This window comes from Belonocnema kinseyi, chromosome 9 (assembly GCF_010883055.1).
Source record: "Belonocnema kinseyi isolate 2016_QV_RU_SX_M_011 chromosome 9, B_treatae_v1, whole genome shotgun sequence".
Lineage (NCBI taxonomy): Eukaryota > Metazoa > Arthropoda > Insecta > Hymenoptera > Cynipidae > Belonocnema > Belonocnema kinseyi.
Window position 1 is genome coordinate 133,336,990 of NC_046665.1, and position 9,001 is coordinate 133,345,990.

A 9,001-nucleotide genomic window follows, 5' to 3' on the forward strand; every position below is an offset into this window, starting at 1 on the left:
TTTTTTAAATTTAAGTTTAAAACTTTTTATTTATTACTCATAGGGATGAAATAGTCTAATTTACTAAAAAAAAGACAAAAATTAACAAATTGAAAATGAGAAAGTGAATTATGTGCATTACTTATGTGACTAACGTTCTTTTCAATTTAAAAGATTTTGATAACATTTATAGGATTCTAGGTGAATTTTAACGAATTCAAAATAAACTCATAAGACTTAAAAACAATTCAAGTTAGGTTAAAATGAATTTTTAAATATTTTCAAATATTTAAAATTAACTGAATCTCTTAAAAAATCCTTGAAATTTCTTTAATTACAATAAAATATCTAGAAAACTTTCAAAACCCTTAAAATTATTGAAACCAATTGGAAAATTCTTGGAATCTTTTATTAAAACAACCTAAAATATTTAAAAATCCTTTAAAATCTCTTTAAAATTCTTGAAATTTTCTAAGTATTTAAAAAATATTTTAAATGTTTTAAAATACCCTACAATATTTAAAATACTTTGGAATCACCTCAGTGGAATTTTTTAGTGCTTTTAGAAATTGAAACAGACGTCTAAAATCATTAAAATTCTTTAAATTCCTTTCAAATTGTTGAAATCGATTGAAAATTGTCTGAAATCTTTTGAAATTCCTTTAAATTACTGAAATTTATTGAAAATGCTTCGAAATCTTTAAAAAAATCCGTGAATATTTAAAATTCGTTGGAATATTTAGGACCTACAACAAGTTTCAGGGGATTTTGAACTTATTTAAATTTATTAAAAAGTCTCCAGAATTTTCTAAATTATCTGAAAATATTTTATAATTGTTGAAATTGACTGAAATTTCTCCAGAATCTTTTTAAATATCTGAAAATATTCCAAATATTTTAAAATTCCTTGCTGATGCTTATAGGCCTTGGAAATTCCTTGGAATTTTTAACACATATCAAAACTTTCAAGCGATTTTAAAACTATTGAAATCTATTAAAAATTTTCTAGAATCTTTTCAAATATATGAAAATATTTCAAATATTTATATATCCCTTAAGAGTTTCTATAAATCTTCTAAATTCTGTGGCATTTTTAATATCTATACAAAGTTATAAGGAAGTTTATAGTTATTTAAATCTATTGAAAATTCTCTAGAATCTTTGAAAACACCCGAAAATAATTTGAGTTAATTAAAATCCCTTGAAACTTTTTATGAGTATTAAAATTTATTGAAAGTAATTAAAATCCTCAGAAATCTTATCAAATGTCTTGGAATCATTTGAAATATCTTAAAATATTTAAAATACTTTAAAATCCTTTGAAATCTCTTTAAAAAATTTTAAAGCTCTTAAAAATTTCAAGAATGTTTCGAAAATTTCCTTAAATATTTTAAATATATTAAAATCCCTTGAAAAAACCTTGTAAAATGTCCTTCAATCTTTTGAAATAATGTAAAATATTTTACATCTTTTAATATTTTTAAAAATTCCTTTAACATTTTTAATGATCTTGAAAATTTATTGGATGTTTCATAAATGCCAGAATCTTTTCAAATATACGAAAATGTTTGAAAAAATTTTAAACACTGTTAAAACTATTTATACGTCTTTAAAATTCCTTGGAATTTTTAACCCTGATACCAAACTTTAGAGGATTTTAAAATTATTAAAATTTACTGGACATGCTCCAAAACCGAATAATATAGTCAAAAATATTTCAAATATTTTAAAATCCCTTAAAACTATTTATAGGCTTTGGAAATTCCTCCGAATTTTTAAAACATATAAAAACTTTCGAGGGTTTTTAAAATTATTAAAATCTATTAAAAATTCTCTGAAATATTTTATAATATATGTAAATATTTCGAATATGTGAATACCCCTTAAAAGTTTTTATAGGTCTTAAAATTCTGTGGAATTTTTAAAACCTGCACCAAGTTTTAAGGGATTTTAAAGTTATTTAAATATATTGAAACTTTTTATAAAATGTTTTGGAATCATTTAAAATATCCTAAAATATTTCAAATCCTTTTAAATCCTATAAAATGTCTTAAAAATTTCCAAACCTCTTGAAAATTTCTGGAATGTTTCGAAAATTTCTTAAAATATTTTTAATATATAAAAATCCCTTGAAACCTTTTATATGTTTTGAAAATTTCTTGGAATATGCAAAATTTCTTAATAAGTATAAAAATACTAGAAAGCCTTATAAAATGTCCTATCATCTTCTGAAATAATTAAAAATATTCTAAAATTCGCTTAAACTTTTTAATGGTCTTGAAAATTTCTTTAACATTTAAAAAATGCCAGAATATTTTTAAATATACGAAAATATTTGATATATTTTATAACTTCATAAACACTGTTTATACGTCTTTAAAATTCCTTGGAATTTTTAAGACCTATACAAAATTATAAGGGATTTTTAAATTATTGTAATATGATGAAAATTCTCCAGAATCTAATAATATACCCGGAAATATTTTAAATGTTTTGAAATCCTTTGAAGTTTTTTGTAGATCTTGAGAACTCCTTGCAATTTAAAAAATTCCTTAAAAGTCATTAAATTCCTAAGGAACGTAATAAACTGTTTCAGAATCTTTAAACATATCCTAAGATATTTAAAATCCTTTAAAATCTTCTAAAACTTCCTTAAACTTTTTAAATATCTTGAAAATACATTGAATGTTTTTAAAATACCCTATAGTTTTTAAAATCTTTTAAAACGCCTTGACATTATTAAAATTTATTAGAAATAATTTCGAATCATTGAGAATATCCAAAAACATTTCAAATATTTTTGAATGCCTTAACACTTTTTATGGTTTTTAAAAATCCTTTGGATTTTCAAAAATTCCTTGAAAATCATTGAATTCGTTAAAATTCATTCAATCATAAATTTATTCAGTTTATTGATTCCTTGGAATCTTTAAAAACATTTAAAAATCTTGAAAATTCTTTTGAAAAATTGGAAATACCTTAGCATATTTAAATAATTTTTAAATCCTACGAAATATAGGTCTTAAAAAATCCTTGGAAATTTGAAGACCGATATGTTTCAATTTCAAATATCTAAAAACTCTTTGTAACTGTTTATAGGTTTAGAAAATTCCTTAGAATTTCTAAGACTTATACAAAATTATTGAAATCTATTGAATATTCTTCAAAATCTTATAATATATCCAAAAATATTTAAAATATTTTGAAATTCCTTGGAACTTTGTATAGGTCTTGAGAATTCCTTGGATTTTCAAAAATTCCTTGAAAATCATTGAATTCCTCGGGAACCTGATAAAATACCTTGGAATCTTATAAAATATCCTAAAATATTTAAAATCTTTTAAAATCTTTTAGAATGTCTTTAAACCGCTTAAAGTTTTTGAAAAATAAATTGAATGTTTAAAAAATATCTCATAGTCTTTAAAATCCTTTAGAACTGTTTCAAATTACTGAAATTTATTAAAAATCCCTAGGAATATTTTTCAATGTCAGAAATTATTTTAAATATTTCGAAATCCCTTAAAACTTTTTATAGGTTTTGAAAAAGACTTGGAATTTAAATAATTCTTTAAAAATCATGGACTTGCTTAGTAAGCTGATAAATTGTCTTGGAAGCTTTTAAAATATCCTACAATATTTCAAATACTTTAAAATCTTTTGAACATTTTTTAAAACTTTTTAAAGCTCCAGAAAATTCTTCAGAATCTTTTAAAATATTTAAAAATATTTCGAATATTGAAGTGCCCTTTTTAAATTTTTATAGTTGTTACAAATTCCTAGGAATTAAAAAAATAACCTATAGTCTTCAAATCCCTTTAAAATCACTTTGAATTTTAAAAATCGATTAGAAATTTCTTTGAATATTTTTAAATACACTAAAATCTTTAAAATTCTTGAAAATATTTGAAAATACTTTCAGTTATTATAAAATGTCTTGAAATTTTACGAAAGATGATAGTTCCTGTAATTCTGGAACATTTAGAAAAATACCGTGAGTGATTTTAAACCCCCTTGAAATTCTTACAAACCTTATAAAATGTCTTCGAATTTTTTGAAACTTCCTAAAATATTTAAAATGCTTTGCAATTTTCTGAAATCCCTTGAAATCCCTTAAAACTTTTTAAGTATCTTGAAGATGATTTAGGTGTTTAAAAAATATCCTAAAATTCTTTGAAATCCTTTTCAATTATTGAAATATTTCGAAAATTCCCCAGAATCTTCTGATATATCAAAAAAATTTTCATATCGTTTAAAATCCTTTGAAAAATTTATAGGTCTTGAAAATTCCTTCAAATAAAATTTTTTTTTTAATTTTAAAAGTCCTTGACATTTCTTTAAAATACTTTCAAATAATTGGAATATATCAGACATTTTTCGGAATCTGTTAAAGTACCCTAAAATTTTTGGAAATACCAAGAAATAATTGAACATCCTAGAAATTATACAAAATTTCCTAATTCTTGTGAATAAAATCTTCGAAATCTATTGAAAAACTATGAATTCTCTGAAAAATGACATGAAACCTCATAATCTTTTATGAAATTTTGGAAAATAACTTTCTCATCAAGTTCTTTGATTGATGCACTTCCAATGTGTTAATTAATAATATAATTAATTATTCATTTCATTCTGTGTTCAGCAAACTGACTGGGAACACTGTACTCCCGATATAAGAGCAGTTTCAGGCATGGCTTACAGTGGCCTTAATCCTAAATCGGGAGAATCGAAACTTAAAGAGTCAGTGCCGCATGAACCAATTCTGTTGGATTTGGGCGCATGACGCAACCTTATGCAACTAATGTGCAGAGAGGGCGGCCTTCTGGAAATGTCGCAAACCGGGGCTTCTTATATCGGGAGTTAAGTGTATCCTAAAATATTTTAAATCCTTTGAAATCTTTCAAAATCCTTTAAAACTTTGTAGAGCAATTCAAATATAAATCTTAATATTCAATTTAGTAAAAGTCTCTGGATTTTAAATTTCGAAGTTAAATTTTCGAATTATACAAATAGTAAGAATTTCTTCCTTCATTCAGAAGAAGGTTGAATGAGAATTTAAATACAGGAAATTAGTGAATTTGACATTCAGAGAAACCGGAAGTGTCCAAATTCCAGACTACACTCTTTCACGTGGGAATTTAAGGAACAGGTGCTGTACATTCACATTTTAGAGTTTAGACTTTACTTCCTCTTTGAATAAAAGAATTTAAGAACCAGGAGTCAAGACACATGATCAATATTTAATCATGCAATCCTCTGCTCTCACGCAGGTGTATCCAAGTGAAAGGAATCACGTATCATATTAATGGGAAACTTACTCCAATTCCTAGAAAATGATGCTATAAAGTAGTTCTTCTTCCTTCTATTACATTATGTAAATCTAATTACAAAAGCACGTCCACAGATGGTCTTTACAATTCTGAGAATACCATTTCTAGACAGAGACAATTATTGTCCTGTTTTGAAAGAAACTAGGGGGGGGGGGGGTGTTCACGTAAAAAAACTACGAACGGAAAAAGGAGGGGGCAGTGGGGATAACGTTTTGTCATCATAGCTATTTCTTGTATTAATGAACAAGTGATCAGAAATGGCCCTTTTAGACAAAGAAGATGTGGATCTCGGGACAGTGAAGGTACGTGGGTTAGCTCTCGCAAATAATAAGATTGTTATGGCAGATCCAATTAATTTGAAGTTTTTTCTTCTAAATTAAATCTATTAAGATTCCGCATAAATTGTCATGGCCGATTTTAAAGAGAGTTTTTTTATTTATTTTTATTTTCTTTATTTAATAACAGAAACGACAAAAAAACTTTTTTTAAGAAGAACATCGGTTTTCGCGAAGAACTTCTATTGATTCCGAAATATCTAAAATCAATTAATCAACTTCCAAGAAAAGTTGTCTAATAGCTTAAAAATGGTTTAAAAGTTCATTGGGACGGTTATAAACAAATAAGTATATGAAAATGGCTTCATTGAGATTTGAAATAATTTAACAATTTATTCGCACTGACTTTGAACAATTTATAGAGAAAAATTGTTTTTTAATTGGATTCATAAAAGATCAATGATTTTTGTTTTTATAAAAAAATCTTATAAATAATTATCCACAGTAGGTATTTATGATGAAATAAATCAAGTTATTTCTACTAAATTGTCCAAAAAATTATACAGTAATGTTTTATATACTAATCAGATATAGTCATTCAATAACAAAAGATAATTGTTTAAACTTATTCAATTAACAAATGGACTGTGAGCTTGCATGGCAATCAACAATGTTTATTTTTTACCAAAATTGTTTTAACAAATTTTTGCTATCTTAGGGACTTTTTAAACAAAAATTGCGATTCTTCACGACATTGGTAATTACAATCGAAATAATTGGATTTTGAAAAGTATAATTAATAATTTAGAGTTTTTAAATTATTTTAATTTACCGAAAATAGTGGGGTTTTTAACATTTTTTCATTTAAAATTACTTTTTATTTAAAATTTATTTAAAGAATAATTTAATTTTTTAAATCGATTTGGATGTTAATTTCAAATTTTTAACATTTAATCGTTTCGAATTGAAAATCATTTAAATTGAAAAGTTTTGAATCTCAAATTATTAAATTTTAAAAGCTTTCATTTTCAAATAATACAATTTTGTTCCCTTTTGACTTAATTATAATTTTTCAAACTTTTTTCTAGTAAAATTGTCCAATTTAAACAATTTTTGCCTGATTTAAAAATTTTTTGGATTGATTAAAATTTATTTTATTTCAGAGACTTTTAATTTGAAATGTTTTAATATTTAACTGGACACGCTCTTATTAAAAAATGATACAATTTTAATTCCTTTTTATTTGAAATAAGCCAATATGCAAAATTTTAATCTGAAAATATTCGATTTTTTTTTAATATTACTGTTTTCAAAAGTTTAATCTGAACTCATTATTTCGTGATTCTTTCATTTAAAATAAAATTGTTCACTTCAAAACACTTTGAGTTACAAATGATACAATTTCAAATCCTTTCTAATTAAATTATTAAAACTGATTAAAACTTTTTCCATTACAAACACTTTTTTCAAATTACTACATAAATTTTAAACGATTTGAATAGAAAATTATTTAAAATCCAAAATTTTCAATTTATAATTATTCAATTTTACTCGTTTTTAATAAACAATTTTAATTAATTTTTATTTGAAATGAGCCAATTTTTTAAATTTCAATTAAAAAATATTCACTTTTTTTGTTTACTTTTTCTGTTTTTTTTTCTAGAAAGTTAATGTGAAACTATTCAGTTTCAAGAATCTTTAATTCAAGATAAAATTATTTGATTTAAAACAATTTTCAAGATTTTATTCTGATTTTTTTTATTTTGAGTCTGATTTAAAAGTATTAAATTTCATACCCTTTTAATTTTTAATTATTTAATTTTAAACGCTTGAAATAGAAAATTATTAAAATAAAAAACTTTTCAACTTTAAACGCTTTTAATTAAAAATGATGCAATTTTTATTTTATTTAATTTTTCTGTTATCTTCTCAAACTTATTATTTAAAACCATTCAATTTAAAAAATCTTCAATTCAAGATAACATTGTTTCATCTTAAAAAACTTGAGTTAGAAATTATACAATTTAAAATAGTTGCTAATGAAATTGTCCAAGTTTCTAAATTTCAGCCTAAATTTTTTTAATTTTGAGGTCTCTAATTAAAATTTTTTAATATCAAATTACGGTATTTTAAGCGCTTCGAATTAAAAATTATTTAAATTAAAAACTTTTCAAATTAAACCATTTTAATTAAAAACGATACAATTTTATTTCCATTTAGTTTTAAATGAGCCAATTTTCAAAATTTTTATTGTTTCGAAATGTATCTCTCTTCAAAAGTTTAACCTGGAACCGTTCAATTTTAAGATTCTTTAAAAAAATAAATCTGTTCGATCTTGAAGACTTCCAGTTAGAAGATTTACAATTCCAAAATTGATTAATGAAAATGAAAATGATTGAATTTCAAACGGTTTGAATCGAAAATTATAATTATTAAATGTTTACAATTTTTAATTATTGAATTTTAAACGCTTTTAATTAAAAATAAAGCAATTTTAATTTCTTTCAACTTCAAATGAGCCAATTTTCAATATTTTAATCTGAAAATATATAATTTTTATTGTTTTTAAATTTGACTGTTTTCAGAAATTTAATCTGAAACCATTCAATTTCAATGTTTTTTAAGTAAATATAAAATTGTTCGTTCTTGAATACTTTTAGTTGGAAATAATACAATTTCAAATATTTTCTAATAGAACTGTCCAATTTTCAAAATTTTAGTTATTTTTCAATTATGAGAGATTATTATTCAAAAATTGTCAATGTCAGATACTTCTAATTTCAAATTATTCAATTTCAAACGCACTTTAATCAATTAAAATTCTCCATTAATTAAATATGTGTTATATCGTAATTTAATCAGGGAACCATAATAATAATAATAATTATGTTTTGAAGGATAAAGAAGCTAATTTAAAGAAAAAAAATATTTAAAAAAAGTGTGCGATGGCCGGGAATCGAACCCGGATCAACTGCTTGGAAGGCAACTATGCTGACCATTACACCACCATCGCACTTGAGGATTGGTTTGAATATACCACAGGTACAATAGATTTAAAAGGTTGTAAAATTATCGAGTTGTTCGACACTCGCATCACTATCAGGAATATGAATAATTATCTTTAGAAATGTAGAGAACAAGAATCTAAGATATTTAATGCTTCTTATTTGCATAAAACCACAGTTTCACGCTCGAGATAATTCAAGGCTGGAGTCTCCCAGCTTAGCGAAAGAAAATAGAGTTGTCAGAATGATAAAGAGTTCTAAGTCATTAGCGATTGCGTGAGTATATAATTGAAATACTGTCTTCCACAATAAATATCAATTTTAGTAATTATTAAATTTGTTATTAATTTCAAAAAGTAGTAATTTTTCATGATTTACTAAGAAAAATGGTTAAAAAATGTATATTGTTTAAATA

At 23.5% G+C, this 9,001-nt stretch overlaps 1 non-coding gene across 1 annotated transcript; it reads right to left on the reverse strand.

Annotated features, from left to right (window-relative positions):
• Nucleotides 1-8,522: 8,522 nt before the first annotated feature.
• Nucleotides 8,523-8,594, reverse strand: Trnag-ucc. Its single transcript has one exon. It is a non-coding gene; the product is annotated as a tRNA-Gly (tRNA).
• Between the last annotated feature and the right edge of the window lie 407 nt (nucleotides 8,595-9,001).